Source organism: Danio rerio, chromosome 23, assembly GCF_052040795.2.
Source record: "Danio rerio strain M-AB ecotype USA chromosome 23, GRCz13ab, whole genome shotgun sequence".
NCBI classification, from domain to species: domain Eukaryota; kingdom Metazoa; phylum Chordata; class Actinopteri; order Cypriniformes; family Danionidae; genus Danio; species Danio rerio.
The window spans coordinates 13,902,140-13,925,094 of record NC_141043.1 but is presented as its reverse complement, the minus strand read 5'-3'; positions in this window follow the sequence as shown (position 1 = coordinate 13,925,094).

Sequence of the window (22,955 nt, the reverse complement as noted above, 5' to 3'; positions counted from 1 at the left end):
TGCACCATTCTTTTTGTTTTAGACAATATTTCATGCATTGTTAAACATGTTAAAGCAAGTTGCAAGTGAAAATCTATGTCTATGACTGAGTTTGCATTACTGCTTATTTTGACCTCTGCTGGCTCTGAAAAGCTCATTTTCAACGTTCAATTCAGAATGTGATAAAACCAGATCCAGCTACTAAAATGCATCAAACTTTTTATTTTAGACAACATTTCATGCACTGTTAAACATGTTAAAGCAAGTTGCAAGTGAAAATCTATGTATATGACTGAGTTTGCATTACTGCTTATTTTGACCTCTGCTGGCTCTGAAAAGCTCATTTTCAACGTTCAATTCAGAATGTGATAAAACCAGATCCAGCTACTAAAATGCATCAAACTTTTTGTTTTAGACAACATTTCATGCACTGTTAAACATGTTAAAGCAAGTTGCAAGTGAAAATCCATGTCTATGACTGAGTTTGCATTACTGCTTATTTTGACCTCTGCTGGCTCTGAAAAGCTCATTTTCAACGTTCAATTCCGAATGTGATAAAACCAGATACAGCTACTAAAATGCATCATTCTTTTTGTTTTAGACAACATTTCATGCACTGTTAAACATGTTAAAGCAAGTTGCAAGTGGAAATCTATGTCTATGACTGAGTTTGCATAACTGCTTATTTTGACCTCTGCTGGCTCTGAAAAGCTCATTTTCAACGTTCAATTCAGAATGTGATAAAACCAGATCCAGCTACTAAAATGCATCATTCTTTTTGTTTTAGACAACATTTCATGCACTGTTAAACATGTTAAAGCAAGTTGCAAGTGAAAATCTATGTCTATGACTGAGTTTGCATTACTGCTTATTTTGACCTCTGCTGGCTCTGAAAAGCTCATTTTCAACGTTCAATTCAGAATGTGATAAAACCAGATCCAGCCACTAAAAAGCATTTTCTTTTTGTTTTAGACAACAATTCATGCACTGTTAAATATGTTTAAGAAAGTTGCAAGTGAAAATCTATGTCTATGACTGAGTTTGCATTACTGCTTATTTTGACCTCTGCTGGCTCTGAAAAGCTCATTTTCAACGTTCAATTCAGAATGTGATAAAACCAGATACAGCTACTAAAATGCATCATTCTTTTTGTTTTAGACAACATTTCATGCACTGTTAAACATGTTAAAGCAAGTTGCAAGTGGAAATCTATGTCTATGACTGAGTTTGCATTACTGCTTATTTTGACCTCTGCTGGCTCTGAAAAGCTCATTTTCAACGTTCAATTCAGAATGTGATAAAACCAGATCCAGCTACTAAAATGCATCATTCTTTTTGTTTTAGACAACATTTCATGCACTGTTAAACATGTTAAAGCAAGTTGCAAGTGAAAATCTGTCTATGACTGAGTTTGCATTACTGCTTATTTTGACCTCTGCTGGCTCTGAAAAGCTCATTTTCAACGTTCAATTCAGAATGTGATAAAACCAGATCCAGCCACTAAAAAGCATTTTCTTTTTGTTTTAGACAACAATTCATGCACTGTTAAATATGTTTAAGAAAGTTGCAAGTGAAAATCTATGTCTATGACTGAGTTTGCATTACTGCTTATTTTGACCTCTGCTGGCTCTGAAAAGCTCATTTTCAACGTTCAATTCAGAATGTGATAAAACCAGATCCAGCTACTAAAATGCATCATTCTTTTTGTTTTAGACAACATTTCATGCACTGTTAAACATGTTAAAGCAAGTTGCAAGTGAAAATCTATGTCTATGACTGAGTTTGCATTACTGCTTATTTTGACCTCTGCTGGCTCTGAAAAGCTCATTTTCAACGTTCAATTCAGAATGTGATAAAACCAGATACAGCTACTAAAATGCATCATTCTTTTTGTTTTAGACAACATTTCATGCACTGTTAAACATGTTAAAGCAAGTTGCAAGTGGAAATCTATGTCTATGACTGAGTTTGCATAACTGCTTATTTTGACCTCTGCTGGCTCTGAAAAGCTCATTTTCAACGTTCAATTCAGAATGTGATAAAACCAGATCCAGCTACTAAAATGCATCAAACTTTTTGTTTTAGACAACATTTCATGCACTGTTAAACATGTTAAAGCAAGTTGCAAGTGAAAATCTATGTCTATGACTGAGTTTGCATTACTGCTTATTTTGACCTCTGCTGGCTCTGAAAAGCTCATTTTCAACGTTCAATTCAGAATGTGATAAAACCAGATCCAGCTACTAAAATGCATCATTCTTTTTGTTTTAGACAACATTTCATGCACTGTTAAACATGTTAAAGCAAGTTGCAAGTGAAAATCTATGTCTATGACTGAGTTTGCATTACTGCTTATTTTGACCTCTGCTGGCTCTGAAAAGCTCATTTTCAACGTTCAATTCAGAATGTGATAAAACCAGATCCAGCCACTAAAAAGCATTTTCTTTTTGTTTTAGACAACAATTCATGCACTGTTAAATATGTTTAAGAAAGTTGCAAGTGAAAATCTATGTCTATGACTGAGTTTGCATTACTGCTTATTTTGACCACTGCTGGCTCTGAAAAGCTCATTTTCAACGTTCAATTCAGAATGTGATAAAACCAGATCCAGCTACTAAAATGCATCATTCTTTTTGTTTTAGACAATATTTCATGCATTGTTAAACATGTTAAAGCAAGTTGCAAGTGAAAATCTATGTCTATGACTGAGTTTGCATTACTGCTTATTTTGACCTCTGCTGGCTCTGAAAAGCTCATTTTCAACGTTCAATTCAGAATGTGATAAAACCAGATCCAGCTACTAAAATGCATCATTCTTTTTGTTTTAGACAACATTTCATGCACTGTTAAACATGTTAAAGCAAGTTGCAAGTGAAAATCTATGTCTATGACTGAGTTTGCATTACTGCTTATTTTGACCTCTGCTGGCTCTGAAAAGCTCATTTTCAACGTTCAATTCAGAATGTGATAAAACCAGATCCAGCCACTAAAAGGCATTTTCTTTTTGTTTTAGACAACAATTCATGCACTGTTAAATATGTTTAAGAAAGTTGCAAGTGAAAATCTATGTCTATGACTGAGTTTGCATTACTGCTTATTTTGACCTCTGCTGGCTCTGAAAAGCTCATTTTCAACGTTCAATTCAGAATGTGATAAAACCAGATCCAGCTACTAAAATGCATCATTCTTTTTGTTTTAGACAACATTTCATGCATTGTTAAACATGTTAAAGCAAGTTGCAAGTGAAAATCTATGTCTATGACTGAGGTTGCATTACTGCTTATTTTGACCTCTGCTGGCTCTGAAAAGCTCATTTTCAACGTTCAATTCAGAATGTGATAAAACCAGATCCAGCTACTAAAATGCATCAAACTTTTTGTTTTAGACAACATTTCATGCACTGTTAAACATGTTAAAGCAAGTTGCAAGTGAAAATCTATGTATATGACTGAGTTTGCATTACTGCTTATTTTGACCTCTGCTGGCTCTGAAAAGCTCATTTTCAACGTTCAATTCAGAATGTGATAAAACCAGCTCCAGCTACTAAAATGCATCAAACTTTTTGTTTTAGACAACATTTCATGCACTGTTAAACATGTTAAAGCAAGTTGCAAGTGAAAATCTATGTCTATGACTGAGTTTGCATTACTGCTTATTTTGACCTCTGTTGGCTCTGAAAAGCTCATTTTCAACGTTCAATTCCGAATGTGATAAAACCAGATACAGCTACTAAAATGCATCATTCTTTTTGTTTTAGACAACATTTCATGCACTGTTAAACATGTTAAAGCAAGTTTCAAGTGGAAATCTACGTCTATGACTGAGTTTGCATTACTGCTTATTTTGACCTCTGCTGGCTCTGAAATGCTTATTTTCAACGTTCAATTCAGAATGTGATAAAACCAGATCCAGCTACTAAAATGCATCAAACTTTTTGTTTTAGACAACATTTCATGCACTGTTAAACATGTTAAAGCAAGTTGCAAGTGAAAATCTATGTCTATGACTGAGTTTGCATTACTGCTTATTTTGACCTCTGCTGGCTCTGAAAAGCTCATTTTCAACGTTCAATTCAGAATGTGATAAAACCAGATCCAGCTACTAAAATGCATCATTCTTTTTGTTTTAGACAACATTTCATGCACTGTTAAACATGTTAAAGCAAGTTGCAAGTGAAAATCTATGTCTATGACTGAGTTTGCATTACTGCTTATTTTGACCTCTGCTGGCTCTGAAAAGCTCATTTTCAACGTTCAATTCAGAATGTGATAAAACCAGATCCAGCCACTAAAAAGCATTTTCTTTTTGTTTTAGACAACAATTCATGCACTGTTAAATATGTTTAAGAAAGTTGCAAGTGAAAATCTATGTCTATGACTGAGTTTGCATTACTGCTTATTTTGACCACTGCTGGCTCTGAAAAGCTCATTTTCAACGTTCAATTCAGAATGTGATAAAACCAGATCCAGCTACTAAAATGCATCATTCTTTTTGTTTTAGACAATATTTCATGCATTGTTAAACATGTTAAAGCAAGTTGCAAGTGAAAATCTATGTCTATGACTGAGTTTGCATTACTGCTTATTTTGACCTCTGCTGGCTCTGAAAAGCTCATTTTCAACGTTCAATTCAGAATGTGATAAAACCAGATACAGCTACTAAAATGCATCATTCTTTTTGTTTTAGACAACATTTCATGCACTGTTAAACATGTTAAAGCAAGTTGCAAGTGAAAATCTATGTCTATGACTGAGTTTGCATTACTGCTTATTTTGACCTCTGCTGGCTCTGAAAAGCTCATTTTCAACGTTCAATTCAGAATGTGATAAAACCAGATCCAGCCACTAAAAGGCATTTTCTTTTTGTTTTAGACAACAATTCATGCACTGTTAAATATGTTTAAGAAAGTTGCAAGTGAAAATCTATGTCTGACTGAGTTTGCATTACTGCTTATTTTGACCTCTGCTGGCTCTGAAAAGCTCATTTTCAATGTTCCATTCAGAATGTGATAAAACCAGATCCAGCTACTAAAATGCATCATTCTTTTTGTTTTAGACAACATTTCATGCACTGTTAAACATGTTAAAGCAAGTTGCAAGTGAAAATCTATGTATATGACTGAGTTTGCATTACTGCTTATTTTGACCTCTGCTGGCTCTGAAAAGCTCATTTTCAACGTTCAATTCAGAATGTGATAAAACCAGCTCCAGCTACTAAAATGCATCAAACTTTTTGTTTTAGACAACATTTCATGCACTGTTAAACATGTTAAAGCAAGTTGCAAGTGAAAATCTATGTCTATGACTGAGTTTGCATTACTGCTTATTTTGACCTCTGTTGGCTCTGAAAAGCTCATTTTCAACGTTCAATTCCGAATGTGATAAAACCAGATACAGCTACTAAAATGCATCATTCTTTTTGTTTTAGACAATATTTCATGCATTGTTAAACATGTTAAAGCAAGTTGCAAGTGAAAATCTTTGTCTATGACTGAGTTTGCATTACTGCTTATTTTGACCTCTGCTGGCTCTGAAAAGCTCATTTCAACGTTCAATTCAGAATGTGATAAAACCAGATCCAGCTACTAAAATGCATCATTCTTTTTGTTTTAGACTACATTTCATGCACTGTTAAACATGTTAAAGCAAGTTGCAAGTGAAAATCTATGTCTATGACTGAGTTTGCATTACTGCTTATTTTGACCTCTGCTGGCTCTGAAAAGCTCATTTTCAGAATGTGATAAAACCAGATATAGCCACTAAAAAGCAATTTCTTTTTGTTTTAGACAACATTTCATGCATTGTTAAACATGTTAAAGCAAGTTGCAAGTGAAAATCTATGTCTCTGACTGAGTTTGCATTACTGCTTATTTTGACCTCTGCTGGCTGAGAACAGCTCATTTTCAACATTCAATTCAGAATGTGATAAAACCAGATCCACCTACTAAAATGCATCAAACTTTTTGTTTTAGACAACATTTCATGCACTGTTAAACATGTTAAAGCAAGTTGCAAGTGAAAATCTATGTATATGACTGAGTTTGCATTACTGCTTATTTTGACCTCTGCTGGCTCTGAAAAGCTCATTTTCAACGTTCAATTCAGAATGTGATAAAACCAGATCCAGCCACTAAAAGGCATTTTCTTTTTGTTTTAGACAACAATTCATGCACTGTTAAATATGTTTAAGAAAGTTGCAAGTGAAAATCTATGTCTATGACTGAGTTTGCATTACTGCTTATTTTGACCTCTGCTGGCTCTGAAAAGCTCATTTTCAACGTTCAATTCAGAATGTGATAAAACCAGATCCAGCTACTAAAATGCATCATTCTTTTTGTTTTAGACAATATTTCATGCATTGTTAAACATGTTAAAGCAAGTTGCAAGTGAAAATCTATGTCTATGACTGAGGTTGCATTACTGCTTATTTTGACCTCTGCTGGCTCTGAAAAGCTCATTTTCAACGTTCAATTCAGAATGTGATAAAACCAGATACAGCTACTAAAATGCATCATTCTTTTTGTTTTAGACAACATTTCATGCACTGTTAAACATGTTAAAGCAAGTTGCAAGTGGAAATCTATGTCTATGACTGAGTTTGCATAACTGCTTATTTTGACCTCTGCTGGCTCTGAAAAGCTCATTTTCAACGTTCAATTCAGAATGTGATAAAACCAGATCCAGCTACTAAAATGCATCAAACTTTTTGTTTTAGACAACATTTCATGCACTGTTAAACATGTTAAAGCAAGTTGCAAGTGAAAATCTATGTCTATGACTGAGTTTGCATTACTGCTTATTTTGACCTCTGCTGGCTCTGAAAAGCTCATTTTCAACGTTCAATTCAGAATGTGATAAAACCAGATCCAGCTACTAAAATGCATCATTCTTTTTGTTTTAGACAACATTTCATGCACTGTTAAACATGTTAAAGCAAGTTGCAAGTGAAAATCTATGTCTATGACTGAGTTTGCATTACTGCTTATTTTGACCTCTGCTGGCTCTGAAAAGCTCATTTTCAACGTTCAATTCAGAATGTGATAAAACCAGATCCAGCCACTAAAAAGCATTTTCTTTTTGTTTTAGACAACAATTCATGCACTGTTAAATATGTTTAAGAAAGTTGCAAGTGAAAATCTATGTCTATGACTGAGTTTGCATTACTGCTTATTTTGACCTCTGCTGGCTCTGAAAAGCTCATTTTCAACGTTCAATTCAGAATGTGATAAAACCAGATCCAGCTACTAAAATGCATCATTCTTTTTGTTTTAGACAATATTTCATGCATTGTTAAACATGTTAAAGCAAGTTGCAAGTGAAAATCTATGTCTATGACTGAGTTTGCATTACTGCTTATTTTGACCTCTGCTGGCTCTGAAAAGCTCATTTTCAACGTTCAATTCAGAATGTGATAAAACCAGATCCAGCTACTAAAATGCATCATTCTTTTTGTTTTAGACAACATTTCATGCACTGTTAAACATGTTAAAGCAAGTTGCAAGTGAAAATCTATGTCTATGACTGAGTTTGCATTACTGCTTATTTTGACCTCTGCTGGCTCTGAAATGCTCATTTTCAACGTTCAATTCAGAATGTGATAAAACCAGATCCAGCCACTAAAAGGCATTTTCTTTTTGTTTTAGACAACAATTCATGCACTGTTAAATATGTTTAAGAAAGTTGCAAGTGAAAATCTATGTCTGACTGAGTTTGCATTACTGCTTATTTTGACCTCTGCTGGCTCTGAAAAGCTCATTTTCAATGTTCCATTCAGAATGTGATAAAACCAGATCCAGCTACTAAAATGCATCATTCTTTTTGTTTTAGACAACATTTCATGCACTGTTAAACATGTTAAAGCAAGTTGCAAGTGAAAATCTATGTATATGACTGAGTTTGCATTACTGCTTATTTTGACCTCTGCTGGCTCTGAAAAGCTCATTTTCAACGTTCAATTCAGAATGTGATAAAACCAGCTCCAGCTACTAAAATGCATCAAACTTTTTGTTTTAGACAACATTTCATGCACTGTTAAACATGTTAAAGCAAGTTGCAAGTGAAAATCAATGTCTATGACTGAGTTTGCATTACTGCTTATTTTGACCTCTGTTGGCTCTGAAAAGCTCATTTTCAACGTTCAATTCCGAATGTGATAAAACCAGATACAGCTACTAAAATGCATCATTCTTTTTGTTTTAGACAATATTTCATGCATTGTTAAACATGTTAAAGCAAGTTGCAAGTGAAAATCTTTGTCTATGACTGAGTTTGCATTACTGCTTATTTTGACCTCTGCTGGCTCTGAAAAGCTCATTTCAACGTTCAATTCAGAATGTGATAAAACCAGATCCAGCTACTAAAATGCATCATTCTTTTTGTTTTAGACTACATTTCATGCACTGTTAAACATGTTAAAGCAAGTTGCAAGTGAAAATCTATGTCTATGACTGAGTTTGCATTACTGCTTATTTTGACCTCTGCTGGCTCTGAAAAGCTCATTTTCAGAATGTGATAAAACCAGATATAGCCACTAAAAAGCAATTTCTTTTTGTTTTAGACAACATTTCATGCATTGTTAAACATGTTAAAACAAGTTGCAAGTGAAAATCTATGTCTCTGACTGAGTTTGCATTACTGCTTATTTTGACCTCTGCTGGCTGAGAACAGCTCATTTTCAACATTCAATTCAGAATGTGATAAAACCAGATCCACCTACTAAAATGCATCAAACTTTTTGTTTTAGACAACATTTCATGCACTGTTAAACATGTTAAAGCAAGTTGCAAGTGAAAATCTATGTATATGACTGAGTTTGCATTACTGCTTATTTTGACCTCTGCTGGCTCTGAAAAGCTCATTTTCAACGTTCAATTCAGAATGTGATAAAACCAGATCCAGCCACTAAAAGGCATTTTCTTTTTGTTTTAGACAACAATTCATGCACTGTTAAATATGTTTAAGAAAGTTGCAAGTGAAAATCTATGTCTATGACTGAGTTTGCATTACTGCTTATTTTGACCTCTGCTGGCTCTGAAAAGCTCATTTTCAACGTTCAATTCAGAATGTGATAAAACCAGATCCAGCTACTAAAATGCATCATTCTTTTTGTTTTAGACAATATTTCATGCATTGTTAAACATGTTAAAGCAAGTTGCAAGTGAAAATCTATGTCTATGACTGAGGTTGCATTACTGCTTATTTTGACCTCTGCTGGCTCTGAAAAGCTCATTTTCAACGTTCAATTCAGAATGTGATAAAACCAGATACAGCTACTAAAATGCATCATTCTTTTTGTTTTAGACAACATTTCATGCACTGTTAAACATGTTAAAGCAAGTTGCAAGTGGAAATCTATGTCTATGACTGAGTTTGCATAACTGCTTATTTTGACCTCTGCTGGCTCTGAAAAGCTCATTTTCAACGTTCAATTCAGAATGTGATAAAACCAGATCCAGCTACTAAAATGCATCAAACTTTTTGTTTTAGACAACATTTCATGCACTGTTAAACATGTTAAAGCAAGTTGCAAGTGAAAATCTATGTCTATGACTGAGTTTGCATTACTGCTTATTTTGACCTCTGCTGGCTCTGAAAAGCTCATTTTCAACGTTCAATTCAGAATGTGATAAAACCAGATCCAGCTACTAAAATGCATCATTCTTTTTGTTTTAGACAACATTTCATGCACTGTTAAACATGTTAAAGCAAGTTGCAAGTGAAAATCTATGTCTATGACTGAGTTTGCATTACTGCTTATTTTGACCTCTGCTGGCTCTGAAAAGCTCATTTTCAACGTTCAATTCAGAATGTGATAAAACCAGATCCAGCCACTAAAAAGCATTTTCTTTTTGTTTTAGACAACAATTCATGCACTGTTAAATATGTTTAAGAAAGTTGCAAGTGAAAATCTATGTCTATGACTGAGTTTGCATTACTGCTTATTTTGACCTCTGCTGGCTCTGAAAAGCTCATTTTCAACGTTCAATTCAGAATGTGATAAAACCAGATCCAGCTACTAAAATGCATCATTCTTTTTGTTTTAGACAATATTTCATGCATTGTTAAACATGTTAAAGCAAGTTGCAAGTGAAAATCTATGTCTATGACTGAGTTTGCATTACTGCTTATTTTGACCTCTGCTGGCTCTGAAAAGCTCATTTTCAACGTTCAATTCAGAATGTGATAAAACCAGATCCAGCTACTAAAATGCATCATTCTTTTTGTTTTAGACAACATTTCATGCACTGTTAAACATGTTAAAGCAAGTTGCAAGTGAAAATCTATGTCTATGACTGAGTTTGCATTACTGCTTATTTTGACCTCTGCTGGCTCTGAAATGCTCATTTTCAACGTTCAATTCAGAATGTGATAAAACCAGATCCAGCCACTAAAAGGCATTTTCTTTTTGTTTTAGACAACAATTCATGCACTGTTAAATATGTTTAAGAAAGTTGCAAGTGAAAATCTATGTCTGACTGAGTTTGCATTACTGCTTATTTTGACCTCTGCTGGCTCTGAAAAGCTCATTTTCAATGTTCCATTCAGAATGTGATAAAACCAGATCCAGCTACTAAAATGCATCATTCTTTTTGTTTTAGACAACATTTCATGCACTGTTAAACATGTTAAAGCAAGTTGCAAGTGAAAATCTATGTATATGACTGAGTTTGCATTACTGCTTATTTTGACCTCTGCTGGCTCTGAAAAGCTCATTTTCAACGTTCAATTCAGAATGTGATAAAACCAGCTCCAGCTACTAAAATGCATCAAACTTTTTGTTTTAGACAACATTTCATGCACTGTTAAACATGTTAAAGCAAGTTGCAAGTGAAAATCTATGTCTATGACTGAGTTTGCATTACTGCTTATTTTGACCTCTGTTGGCTCTGAAAAGCTCATTTTCAACGTTCAATTCCGAATGTGATAAAACCAGATACAGCTACTAAAATGCATCATTCTTTTTGTTTTAGACAATATTTCATGCATTGTTAAACATGTTAAAGCAAGTTGCAAGTGAAAATCTTTGTCTATGACTGAGTTTGCATTACTGCTTATTTTGACCTCTGCTGGCTCTGAAAAGCTCATTTCAACGTTCAATTCAGAATGTGATAAAACCAGATCCAGCTACTAAAATGCATCATTCTTTTTGTTTTAGACTACATTTCATGCACTGTTAAACATGTTAAAGCAAGTTGCAAGTGAAAATCTATGTCTATGACTGAGTTTGCATTACTGCTTATTTTGACCTCTGCTGGCTCTGAAAAGCTCATTTTCAGAATGTGATAAAACCAGATATAGCCACTAAAAAGCAATTTCTTTTTGTTTTAGACAACATTTCATGCATTGTTAAACATGTTAAAACAAGTTGCAAGTGAAAATCTATGTCTCTGACTGAGTTTGCATTACTGCTTATTTTGACCTCTGCTGGCTGAGAACAGCTCATTTTCAACATTCAATTCAGAATGTGATAAAACCAGATCCACCTACTAAAATGCATCAAACTTTTTGTTTTAGACAACATTTCATGCACTGTTAAACATGTTAAAGCAAGTTGCAAGTGAAAATCTATGTATATGACTGAGTTTGCATTACTGCTTATTTTGACCTCTGCTGGCTCTGAAAAGCTCATTTTCAACGTTCAATTCAGAATGTGATAAAACCAGATCCAGCCACTAAAAGGCATTTTCTTTTTGTTTTAGACAACAATTCATGCACTGTTAAATATGTTTAAGAAAGTTGCAAGTGAAAATCTATGTCTATGACTGAGTTTGCATTACTGCTTATTTTGACCTCTGCTGGCTCTGAAAAGCTCATTTTCAACGTTCAATTCAGAATGTGATAAAACCAGATCCAGCTACTAAAATGCATCATTCTTTTTGTTTTAGACAATATTTCATGCATTGTTAAACATGTTAAAGCAAGTTGCAAGTGAAAATCTATGTCTATGACTGAGGTTGCATTACTGCTTATTTTGACCTCTGCTGGCTCTGAAAAGCTCATTTTCAACGTTCAATTCAGAATGTGATAAAACCAGATACAGCTACTAAAATGCATCATTCTTTTTGTTTTAGACAACATTTCATGCACTGTTAAACATGTTAAAGCAAGTTGCAAGTGGAAATCTATGTCTATGACTGAGTTTGCATAACTGCTTATTTTGACCTCTGCTGGCTCTGAAAAGCTCATTTTCAACGTTCAATTCAGAATGTGATAAAACCAGATCCAGCTACTAAAATGCATCAAACTTTTTGTTTTAGACAACATTTCATGCACTGTTAAACATGTTAAAGCAAGTTGCAAGTGAAAATCTATGTCTATGACTGAGTTTGCATTACTGCTTATTTTGACCTCTGCTGGCTCTGAAAAGCTCATTTTCAACGTTCAATTCAGAATGTGATAAAACCAGATCCAGCCACTAAAAAGCATTTTCTTTTTGTTTTAGACAACAATTCATGCACTGTTAAATATGTTTAAGAAAGTTGCAAGTGAAAATCTATGTCTATGACTGAGTTTGCATTACTGCTTATTTTGACCTCTGCTGGCTCTGAAAAGCTCATTTTCAACGTTCAATTCAGAATGTGATAAAACCAGATCCAGCTACTAAAATGCATCATTCTTTTTGTTTTAGACAATATTTCATGCATTGTTAAACATGTTAAAGCAAGTTGCAAGTGAAAATCTATGTCTATGACTGAGTTTGCATTACTGCTTATTTTGACCTCTGCTGGCTCTGAAAAGCTCATTTTCAACGTTCAATTCAGAATGTGATAAAACCAGATCCAGCTACTAAAATGCATCATTCTTTTTGTTTTAGACAACATTTCATGCACTGTTAAACATGTTAAAGCAAGTTGCAAGTGAAAATCTATGTCTATGACTGAGTTTGCATTACTGCTTATTTTGACCTCTGCTGGCTCTGAAATGCTCATTTTCAACGTTCAATTCAGAATGTGATAAAACCAGATCCAGCCACTAAAAGGCATTTTCTTTTTGTTTTAGACAACAATTCATGCACTGTTAAATATGTTTAAGAAAGTTGCAAGTGAAAATCTATGTCTGACTGAGTTTGCATTACTGCTTATTTTGACCTCTGCTGGCTCTGAAAAGCTCATTTTCAACGTTCAATTCAGAATGTGATAAAACCAGATCCAGCTACTAAAATGCATCATTCTTTTTGTTTTAGACAATATTTCATGCATTGTTAAACATGTTAAAGCAAGTTGCAAGTGAAAATCTATGTCTATGACTGAGGTTGCATTACTGCTTATTTTGACCTCTGCTGGCTCTGAAAAGCTCATTTTCAACGTTCAATTCAGAATGTGATAAAACCAGATCCAGCTACTAAAATGCATCAAACTTTTTGTTTTAGACAACATTTCATGCACTGTTAAACATGTTAAAGCAAGTTGCAAGTGAAAATCTATGTATATGACTGAGTTTGCATTACTGCTTATTTTGACCTCTGCTGGCTCTGAAAAGCTCATTTTCAACGTTCAATTCAGAATGTGATAAAACCAGATACAGCTACTAAAATGCATCAAACTTTTTGTTTTAGACAACATTTCATGCACTGTTAAACATGTTAAAGCAAGTTGCAAGTGAAAATCTATGTCTATGACTGAGTTTGCATTACTGCTTATTTTGACCTCTGCTGGCTCTGAAAAGCTCATTTTCAACGTTCAATTCAGAATGTGATAAAACCAGATCCAGCTACTAAAATGCATCATTCTTTTTGTTTTAGACAACATTTCATGCACTGTTAAACATGTTAAAGCAAGTTGCAAGTGAAAATCTATGTCTATGACTGAGTTTGCATTACTGCTTATTTTGACCTCTGCTGGCTCTGAAAAGCTCATTTTCAACGTTCAATTCAGAATGTGATAAAACCAGATCCAGCCACTAAAAAGCATTTTCTTTTTGTTTTAGACAACAATTCATGCACTGTTAAATATGTTTAAGAAAGTTGCAAGTGAAAATCTATGTCTATGACTGAGTTTGCATTACTGCTTATTTTGACCTCTGCTGGCTCTGAAAAGCTCATTTTCAACGTTCAATTCAGAATGTGATAAAACCAGATCCAGCTACTAAAATGCATCATTCTTTTTGTTTTAGACAATATTTCATGCATTGTTAAACATGTTAAAGCAAGTTGCAAGTGAAAATCTATGTCTATGACTGAGTTTGCATTACTGCTTATTTTGACCTCTGCTGGCTCTGAAAAGCTCATTTTCAACGTTCAATTCAGAATGTGATAAAACCAGATCCAGCTACTAAAATGCATCATTCTTTTTGTTTTAGACAACATTTCATGCACTGTTAAACATGTTAAAGCAAGTTGCAAGTGAAAATCTATGTCTATGACTGAGTTTGCATTACTGCTTATTTTGACCTCTGCTGGCTCTGAAATGCTCATTTTCAACGTTCAATTCAGAATGTGATAAAACCAGATCCAGCCACTAAAAGGCATTTTCTTTTTGTTTTAGACAACAATTCATGCACTGTTAAATATGTTTAAGAAAGTTGCAAGTGAAAATCTATGTCTGACTGAGTTTGCATTACTGCTTATTTTGACCTCTGCTGGCTCTGAAAAGCTCATTTTCAACGTTCAATTCAGAATGTGATAAAACCAGATCCAGCTACTAAAATGCATCATTCTTTTTGTTTTAGACAATATTTCATGCATTGTTAAACATGTTAAAGCAAGTTGCAAGTGAAAATCTATGTCTATGACTGAGGTTGCATTACTGCTTATTTTGACCTCTGCTGGCTCTGAAAAGCTCATTTTCAACGTTCAATTCAGAATGTGATAAAACCAGATCCAGCTACTAAAATGCATCAAACTTTTTGTTTTAGACAACATTTCATGCACTGTTAAACATGTTAAAGCAAGTTGCAAGTGAAAATCTATGTATATGACTGAGTTTGCATTACTGCTTATTTTGACCTCTGCTGGCTCTGAAAAGCTCATTTTCAACGTTCAATTCAGAATGTGATAAAACCAGATACAGCTACTAAAATGCATCAAACTTTTTGTTTTAGAAAACATTTCATGCACTGTTAAACATGTTAAAGCAAGTTGCAAGTGAAAATCTATGTCTATGACTGAGTTTGCATTACTGCTTATTTTGACCTCTGTTGGCTCTGAAAAGCTCATTTTCAACGTTCAATTCCGAATGTGATAAAACCAGATACAGCTACTAAACTGCATCATTCTTTTTGTTTTAGACAATATTTCATGCATTGTTAAACATGTTAAAGCAAGTTGCAAGTGAAAATCTATGTCTATGACTGAGTTTGCATTACTGCTTATTTTGACCTCTGCTGGCTCTGAAAAGCTCATTTTCAACGTTCAATTCAGAATGTGATAAAACCAGATCCAGCTACTAAAATGCATCATTCTTTTTGTTTTAGACTACATTTCATGCACTGTTAAACATGTTAAAGCAAGTTGCAAGTGAAAATCTATGTCTATGACTGAGTTTGCATTACTGCTTATTTTGACCTCTGCTGGCTCTGAAAAGCTCATTTTCAGAATGTGATAAAACCAGATCCAGCCACTAAAAAGCAATTTCTTTTTGTTTTAGACAACATTTCATGCATTGTTAAACATGTTAAAGCAAGTTGCAAGTGAAAATCTATGTCTCTGACTGAGTTTGCATTACTGCTTATTTTGACCTCTGCTGGCTGAGAACAGCTCATTTTCAACATTCAATTCAGAATGTGATAAAACCAGATCCACCTACTAAAATGCATCAAACTTTTTGTTTTAGACAACATTTCATGCACTGTTAAACATGTTAAAGCAAGTTGCAAGTGAAAATCTATGTATATGACTGAGTTTGCATTACTGCTTATTTTGACCTCTGCTGGCTCTGAAAAGCTCATTTTCAACGTTCAATTCAGAATGTGATAAAACCAGATCCAGCCACTAAAAGGCATTTTCTTTTTGTTTTAGACAACAATTCATGCACTGTTAAATATGTTTAAGAAAGTTGCAAGTGAAAATCTATGTCTATGACTGAGTTTGCATTACTGCTTATTTTGACCTCTGCTGGCTCTGAAAAGCTCATTTTCAACGTTCAATTCAGAGTGTGATAAAACCAGATCCAGCTACTAAAATGCATCAAACTTTTTGTTTTAGACAACATTTCATGCACTGTTAAACATGTTAAAGCAAGTTGCAAGTGAAAATCTATGTATATGACTGAGTTTGCATTACTGCTTATTTTGACCTCTGCTGGCTCTGAAAAGCTCATTTTCAACGTTCAATTCAGAATGTGATAAAACCAGATCCAGCTACTAAAATGCATCAAACTTTTTGTTTTAGACAACATTTCATGCACTGTTAAACATGTTAAAGCAAGTTGCAAGTGAAAATCTATGTCTATGACCGAGTTTGCATTACTGCTTATTTTGACCTCTGTTGGCTCTGAAAAGCTCATTTTCAACGTTCAATTCCGAATGTGATAAAACCAGATACAGCTACTAAAATGCATCATTCTTTTTGTTTTAGACAATATTTCATGCATTGTTAAACATGTTAAAGCAAGTTGCAAGTGAAAATCTATGTCTATGACTGAGTTTGCATTACTGCTTATTTTGACCTCTGCTGGCTCTGAAAAGCTCATTTTCAACGTTCAATTCAGAATGTGATAAAACCAGATCCAGCTACTAAAATGCATCATTCTTTTTGTTTTAGACTACATTTCATGCACTGTTAAACATGTTAAAGCAAGTTGCAAGTGAAAATCTATGTCTATGACTGAGTTTGCATTACTGCTTATTTTGACCTCTGCTGGCTCTGAAAAGCTCATTTTCAGAATGTGATAAAACAAGATCCAGCCACTAAAAAGCAATTTCTTTTTGTTTTAGACAACATTTCATGCACTGTTAAACATGTTAAAGCAAGTTGCAAGTGAAAATCTATGTCTCTGACTGAGTTTGCATTACTGCTTATTTTGACCTCTGCTGGCTGAGAACAGCTCATTTTCAACATTCAATTCAGAATGTGATAAAACCAGATCCACCTACTAAAATGCATCAAACTTTTTGTTTTAGACAACATTTCATGCACTGTTAAACATGTTAAAGCAAGTTGCAAGTGAAAATCTATGTATATGACTGAGTTTGCATTACTGCTTATTTTGACCTCTGCTGGCTCTGAAAAGCTCATTTTCAACGTTCAATTCAGAATGTGATAAAACCAGATCCAGCCACTAAAAGGCATTTTCTTTTTGTTTTAGACAACAATTCATGCACTGTTAAATATGTTTAAGAAAGTTGCAAGTGAAAATCTATGTCTATGACTGAGTTTGCATTACTGCTTATTTTGACCTCTGCTGGCTCTGAAAAGCTCATTTTCAACGTTCATTTCAGAATGTGATAAAACCAGATCCAGCTACTAAAATGCATCATTCTTTTTGTTTTAGACAATATTTCATGCATTGTTAAACATGTTAAAGCAAGTTGCAAGTGAAAATCTATGTCTATGACTGAGTTTGCATTACTGCTTATTTTGACCTCTGCTGGCTCTGAAAAGCTCATTTTCAACGTTCAATTCAGAATGTGATAAAACCAGATCCAGCTACTAAAATGCATCAAACTTTTTATTTTAGACAACATTTCATGCACTGTTAAACATGTTAAAGCAAGTTGCAAGTGAAAATTTATGTATATGACTGAGTTTGCATTACTGCTTATTTTGACCTCTGCTGGCTCTGAAAAGCTCATTTTCAACGTTCAATTCAGAATGTGATAAAACCAGATCCAGCTACTAAAATGCATCAAACTTTTTGTTTTAGACAACATTTCATGCACTGTTAAACATGTTAAAGCAAGTTGCAAGTGAAAATCCATGTCTATGACTGAGTTTGCATTACTGCTTATTTTGACCTCTGCTGGCTCTGAAAAGCTCATTTTCAACGTTCAATTCCGAATGTGATAAAACCAGATACAGCTACTAAAATGCATCATTCTTTTTGTTTTAGACAACATTTCATGCACTGTTAAACATGTTAAAGCAAGTTGCAAGTGGAAATCTATGTCTATGACTGAGTTTGCATAACTGCTTATTTTGACCTCTGCTGGCTCTGAAAAGCTCATTTTTAACGTTCAATTCAGAATGTGATAAAACCAGATCCAGCTACTAAAATGCATCATTCTTTTTGTTTTAGACAACATTTCATGCACTGTTAAACATGTTAAAGCAAGTTGCAAGTGAAAATCTATGTCTATGACTGAGTTTGCATTACTGCTTATTTTGACCTCTGCTGGCTCTGAAAAGCTCATTTTCAACGTTCAATTCAGAATGTGATAAAACCAGATCCAGCCACTAAAAATCATTTTCTTTTTGTTTTAGACAACAATTCATGCACTGTTAAATATGTTTAAGAAAGTTGCAAGTGAAAATCTATGTCTATGACTGAGTTTGCATTACTGCTTATTTTGACCTCTGCTGGCTCTGAAAAGCTCATTTTCAACGTTCAATTCAGAATGTGATAAAACCAGATACAGCTACTAAATGCATCATTCTTTTTGTTTTAGACAACATTTCATGCACTGTTAAACATGTTAAAGCAAGTTGCAAGTGGAAATCTATGTCTATGACTGAGTTTGCATTACTGCTTATTTTGACCTCTGCTGGCTCTGAAAAGCTCATTTTCAACGTTCAATTCAGAATATGATAAAACCAGATCCAGCTACTAAAATGCATCATTCTTTTTGTTTTAGACAACATTTCATGCACTGTTAAACAAGTTAAAGCAAGTTGCAAGTGAAAATCTATGTCTATGACTGAGTTTGCATTACTGCTTATTTTGACCTCTGCTGGCTCTGAAAAGCTCATTTTCAACGTTCAATTCAGAATGTGATAAAACCAGATCCAGCCACTAAAAAGCATTTTCTTTTTGTTTTAGACAACAATTCATGCACTGTTAAATATGTTTAAGAAAGTTGCAAGTGAAAATCTATGTCTATGACTGAGTTTGCATTACTGCTTATTTTGACCTCTGCTGGCTCTGAAAAGCTCATTTTCAACGTTCAATTCAGAATGTGATAAAACCAGATCCAGCTACTAAAATGCATCATTCTTTTTGTTTTAGACAACATTTCATGCACTGTTAAACATGTTAAAGCAAGTTGCAAGTGAAAATCTATGTCTATGACTGAGTTTGCATTACTGCTTATTTTGACCTCTGCTGGCTCTGAAAAGCTCATTTTCAACGTTCAATTCAGAATGTGATAAAACCAGATACAGCTACTAAAATGCATCATTCTTTTTGTTTTAGACAACATTTCATGCACTGTTAAACATGTTAAAGCAAGTTGCAAGTGGAAATCTATGTCTATGACTGAGTTTGCATAACTGCTTATTTTGACCTCTGCTGGCTCTGAAAAGCTCATTTTCAACGTTCAATTCAGAATGTGATAAAACCAGATCCAGCTACTAAAATGCATCAAACTTTTTGTTTTAGACAACATTTCATGCACTGTTAAACATGTTAAAGCAAGTTGCAAGTGAAAATCTATGTCTATGACTGAGTTTGCATTACTGCTTATTTTGACCTCTGCTGGCTCTGAAAAGCTCATTTTCAACGTTCAATTCAGAATGTGATAAAACCAGATCCAGCTACTAAAATGCATCATTCTTTTTGTTTTAGACAACATTTCATGCACTGTTAAACATGTTAAAGCAAGTTGCAAGTGAAAATCTATGTCTATGACTGAGTTTGCATTACTGCTTATTTTGACCTCTGCTGGCTCTGAAAAGCTCATTTTCAACGTTCAATTCAGAATGTGATAAAACCAGATCCAGCCACTAAAAAGCATTTTCTTTTTGTTTTAGACAACAATTCATGCACTGTTAAATATGTTTAAGAAAGTTGCAAGTGAAAATCTATGTCTATGACTGAGTTTGCATTACTGCTTATTTTGACCACTGCTGGCTCTGAAAAGCTCATTATCAACGTTCAATTCAGAATGTGATAAAACCAGATCCAGCTACTAAAATGCATCATTCTTTTTGTTTTAGACAATATTTCATGCATTGTTAAACATGTTAAAGCAAGTTGCAAGTGAAAATCTATGTCTATGACTGAGTTTGCATTACTGCTTATTTTGACCTCTGCTGGCTCTGAAAAGCTCATTTTCAACGTTCAATTCAGAATGTGATAAAACCAGATCCAGCTACTAAAATGCATCATTCTTTTTGTTTTAGACAACATTTCATGCACTGTTAAACATGTTAAAGCAAGTTGCAAGTGAAAATCTATGTCTATGACTGAGTTTGCATTACTGCTTATTTTGACCTCTGCTGGCTCTGAAAAGCTCATTTTCAACGTTCAATTCAGAATGTGATAAAACCAGATCCAGCCACTAAAAGGCATTTTCTTTTTGTTTTAGACAACAATTCATGCACTGTTAAATATGTTTAAGAAATTTGCAAGTGAAAATCTATGTCTATGACTGAGTTTGCATTACTGCTTATTTTGACCTCTGCTGGCTCTGAAAAGCTCATTTTCAACGTTCAATTCAGACTGTGATAAAACCAGATCCAGCTACTAAAATGCATCATTCTTTTTGTTTTAGACAACATTTCATGCATTGTTAAACATGTTAAAGCAAGTTGCAAGTGAAAATCTATGTCTATGACTGAGGTTGCATTACTGCTTATTTTGACCTCTGCTGGCTCTGAAAAGCTCATTTTCAACGTTCAATTCAGAATGTGATAAAACCAGATCCAGCTACTAAAATGCATCAAACTTTTTGTTTTAGACAACATTTCATGCACTGTTAAACATGTTAAAGCAAGTTGCAAGTGAAAATCTATGTATATGACTGAGTTTGCATTACTGCTTATTTTGACCTCTGCTGGCTCTGAAAAGCTCATTTTCAACGTTCAATTCAGAATGTGATAAAACCAGCTCCAGCTACTAAAATGCATCAAACTTTTTGTTTTAGACAACATTTCATGCACTGTTAAACATGTTAAAGCAAGTTGCAAGTGAAAATCTATGTCTATGACTGAGTTTGCATTACTGCTTATTTTGACCTCTGTTGGCTCTGAAAAGCTCATTTTCAACGTTCAATTCCGAATGTGATAAAACCAGATACAGCTACTAAAATGCATCATTCTTTTTGTTTTAGACAATATTTCATGCATTGTTAAACATGTTAAAGCAAGTTGCAAGTGAAAATCTATGTCTATGACTGAGTTTGCATTACTGCTTATTTTGACCTCTGCTGGCTCTGAAAAGCTCATTTTCAACGTTCAATTCAGAATGTGATAAAACCAGATCCAGCTACTAAAATGCATCAAACTTTTTGTTTTAGACAACATTTCATGCACTGTTAAACATGTTAAAGCAAGTTGCAAGTGAAAATCTATGTATATGACTGAGTTTGCATTACTGCTTATTTTGACCTCTGCTGGCTCTGAAAAGCTCATTTTCAACGTTCAATTCAGAATGTGATAAAACCAGCTCCAGCTACTAAAATGCATCAAACTTTTTGTTTTAGACAACATTTCATGCACTGTTAAACATGTTAAAGCAAGTTGCAAGTGAAAATCTATGTCTATGACTGAGTTTGCATTACTGCTTATTTTGACCTCTGTTGGCTCTGAAAAGCTCATTTTCAACGTTCAATTCCGAATGTGATAAAACCAGATACAGCTACTATAATGCATCATTCTTTTTGTTTTAGACAATATTTCATGCATTGTTAAACATGTTAAAGCAAGTTGCAAGTGAAAATCTATGTCTCTGACTGAGTTTGCATTACTGCTTATTTTGACCTCTGCTGGCTGAGAACAGCTCATTTTCAACATTCAATTCAGAATGTGATAAAACCAGATCCACCTACTAAAATGCATCAAACTTTTTGTTTTAGACAACATTTCATGCACTGTTAAACATGTTAAAGCAAGTTGCAAGTGAAAATCTATGTATATGACTGAGTTTGCATTACTGCTTATTTTGACCTCTGCTGGCTCTGAAAAGCTCATTTTCAACGTTCAATTCAGAATGTGATAAAACCAGATCCAGCTACTAAAATGCATCAAACTTTTTGTTTTAGACAACATTTCATGCACTGTTAAACATGTTAAAGCAAGTTGCAAGTGAAAATCTATGTCTATGACTGAGTTTGCATTACTGCTTATTTTGACCTCTGCTGGCTCTGAAAAGCTCATTTTCAACGTTCAATTCAGAATGTGATAAAACCAGATACAGCTACTAAAATGCATCATTCTTTTTGTTTTAGACAACATTTCATGCACTGTTAAACATGTTAAAGCAAGTTGCAAGTGGAAATCTATGTCTATGACTGAGTTTGCATTACTGCTTATTTTGACCTCTGCTGGCTCTGAAAAGCTCATTTTCAACGTTCAATTCAGAATGTGATAAAACCAGATCCAGCTACTAAAATGCATCATTCTTTTTGTTTTAGACAACATTTCATGCACTGTTAAACATGTTAAAGCAAGTTGCAAGTGAAAATCTGTCTATGACTGAGTTTGCATTACTGCTTATTTTGACCTCTGCTGGCTCTGAAAAGCTCATTTTCAACGTTCAATTCAGAATGTGATAAAACCAGATCCAGCCACTAAAAAGCATTTTCTTTTTGTTTTAGACAACAATTCATGCACTGTTAAATATGTTTAAGAAAGTTGCAAGTGAAAATCTATGTCTATGACTGAGTTTGCATTACTGCTTATTTTGACCTCTGCTGGCTCTGAAAAGCTCATTTTCAACGTTCAATTCAGAATGTGATAAAACCAGATCCAGCCACTAAAAAGCATTTTCTTTTTGTTTTAGACAACAATTCATGCACTGTTAAATATGTTTAAGAAAGTTGCAAGTGAAAATCTATGTCTATGACTGAGTTTGCATTACTGCTTATTTTGACCACTGCTGGCTCTGAAAAGCTCATTTTCAACGTTCAATTCAGAATGTGATAAAACCAGATCCAGCCACTAAA